At 41.3% G+C, this 2,717-nt stretch overlaps 1 long non-coding RNA gene across 1 annotated transcript; it reads right to left on the bottom strand.

Annotated features, from left to right (window-relative positions):
• Positions 1-1,062: 1,062 nt before the first annotated feature.
• On the bottom strand, positions 1,063-1,952 carry LOC125246215. The gene is made up of 3 exons (XR_007179777.1): positions 1,914-1,952; positions 1,682-1,763; positions 1,063-1,154 (listed from the first exon to the last, which is right to left on the bottom strand). It is a non-coding gene; the product is annotated as an uncharacterized LOC125246215 (long non-coding RNA).
• Positions 1,953-2,717: the final 765 nt, after the last annotated feature.

Here is a 2,717-nt window from a genome sequence, read left to right as displayed (position 1 = left end):
TGGCGTCCGAGCATTCGCCTGATTGGCTGGCACAGCCACTATATAATGTCGGGTGCCAAAATACCTCAGAATCTTACGACTGAACGAGAGCTATTGAGGTTGTGGGAGGTTTTCACATGGCAATCTACGTAATGTCTCGTTCCCTCCTCTCAGGGAACTAAGGTTACGTTGAGTAACCAGAGACGTTCCCTTATCGAGTCGGTTTCTCGACATTATGTATGGGGAACGTATAAAACCCCGCCGAGTGAAAACTTATGCGAGTGAACTCGCACACAGCCGATGTAAAAAGGCTACGCGCTGAGGCAGTAGCAAGAGAATTCAGCGCGCTCACCCCTCCCCTTTATGTCGGGTAACGGACCTGGTTGAAACACTCCGATGCAACCTTGGCAGTGAGCCAGCACGGCGTCGGCGCCACCAGCGCCTCTCTGTACACAAACAGCACTGAACTGGTGTGATATAGGGGGTGAAATAAGGCAGCAAAACATGTTGGTGCTTGATAACATTGCCGGCCTGAATAAGCGGGCATGGATGAATGGGGACACTTATGTATGTGTGCTTGTTTCACTTAGTAAATGACTGTATTCACGCAAGAGAATTAACATGATGTTGTACCGTCTCGCCTAAACGACCTAGTTGAAACCATGGGCTGAAACACGAGCCAGACTGGGGCGTGTCCTCAGGCGATTCAGTCGTCCAATGGCTGCTCAGCCTTCCCCTCCTGCACTGACAGGACATGTGGTGCAAACGAGGGAATATCCAAATTATAAAATTTCGCAAAAGTGCTGTGAGATGACCAGCCCGCCGCGAAGCAAATGTCTTGAATAGACATACCTTTAGCCCAGGCCCATGAGGATGCCAAACTCCTAGTGGAGTGGGCACGCACTCCTATCGGGCAGTCGAGTCCCTGGGAATCATAGGCTAGACGCACGGCTTCCACAATCCAGTGAGACAGCCTCTGTTTAGACAGCGGTCCGCCCTTCTTAGCGCCCGCAAAACAGACGAAAAGCTGTTCTGAAATTCGAAACTGATTAGTTCTATTTACATAAGCACGCAGCGCACGTGTAGCAGTTTTACTCTGGTTGTGTTTTGTTGCTCTCAAAGATGACAATACAGGTGGAGCAGGTCTCAGGAAGGTTTATTCTGAAGAAGCAGGTCTGCAGAAATACACAGAGCACAATTAATGTTTTTTGGGATACACGTCTCTCCCCTTCAGTGATCCATACAACATGGAAAAAAGCAGCACTCTTGTTTGAAGAGCGAGAGAAAGCACAACCGACCTCGTCAATAGCAAATGTGCTTCTCAAGAAGGCAATTTACTCAATTAACAGTTACAAAACATAAGACAAATAGTATAAATCAAATAAATCAAGATAATTAAGATAAAACAAACAAATAAAGTAAGTCACAAAATACATGTCACCATTATATGGCATATGAAATATATATAAAAAAAGAAAATATAGTTCCTCACCGCGTACTCGCATCAGTAAATTAATTAAATGGGGGAAATGTGAAAAGTTACAGATTTTGCACAATTTAAATTGAAAATATTAAATTTGATAACATCACGTTTGCATACAGACCTCACTCTTTTTTTTGTATCTATCAAACTCGTATAAACTCGATAGTAAACACATTTCAAACATTTCTCAACATATAATACAATAAACAACGAACATACCTGCAGAAATACACAGAGCACAATTAATGTTTTTTGGGATACACGTCTCTCCCCTTCAGTGATCCATACAGCATGGAAAAAGCTAGTAAGCAAAACCAATCTCAGTAAAATGTTCAAAATACAATTCAATGCGTTACATTTCATGAAATCACCGTCTTACATTACACTTAAACATTATTTATCTCATGAAATTAATCGATGATATTGTTTACACTTAGAGAAATCTCCTTACCAGCACTCTTGTTTGAAGAGCGAGAGAAAGCACAACCGAACCTCGTCAATAGCAAATGTGCTTCTAAAGATGGCGCTGTTCACACATCGCACGAGGTATTGTGTGCGTCACCATTATGTGCCCCATAAAATATTCTGCATTAACGGTTCCTACTCGAATTAATTATGCATGTTATGCCTCATTATAACTCTGAACACAAACATGAGAATATAAGAAAATAACAAGTTTTGATGAAGTTCATTAACATTATTCTTTATGTATATATATATATATATATAATGTAATATTTGAACCAGCTACATTCTCCCCGCTGAACTTCACAAAACTTGTTCAATACGGATAAATAGCTGATCAAGAAGCCACACACAGAATAAAAACTCAACTGACATTCAATACACTCAACACAGCAACATATGCTTCCCAACCTACAGGGAAAGTGACCCAAGCAGGGTGATCAGGCCTACTAAGAGAACACTTGTGAATAGGGTGCCCCAAACACCACTACTATGATTTCAATGTGACAGCTACTTTTAAATGAAGCTGAAGGTTTTCTGAATGTTGGTCTTCTCAACTTGATGTAAATTAAGTAACCTCAAAAGAAACACTAATATAATCTATGTAACAGTTTCATCATCTTATGTCAATAAAGACCTGGTAACCCCATTGACTGAACTGCTTGTCTTCATGTTTTGGGTCATGTTCTGAATCAACCTGTTCATAGGTTTCACAAGCCTGCCAAATCTGGTTCTGACTTGGGTCACCACATGATTAGGGAGTGAATCCACAGGATAAGAGGTCTGAACA

Source organism: Megalobrama amblycephala, linkage group LG14 (assembly GCF_018812025.1).
Source record: "Megalobrama amblycephala isolate DHTTF-2021 linkage group LG14, ASM1881202v1, whole genome shotgun sequence".
In the NCBI taxonomy this organism is placed as follows: Eukaryota; Metazoa; Chordata; class Actinopteri; order Cypriniformes; family Xenocyprididae; genus Megalobrama; species Megalobrama amblycephala.
Note: the sequence above shows the minus strand (reverse complement) of the source record. Positions and strands in the feature narration are given on the sequence as shown.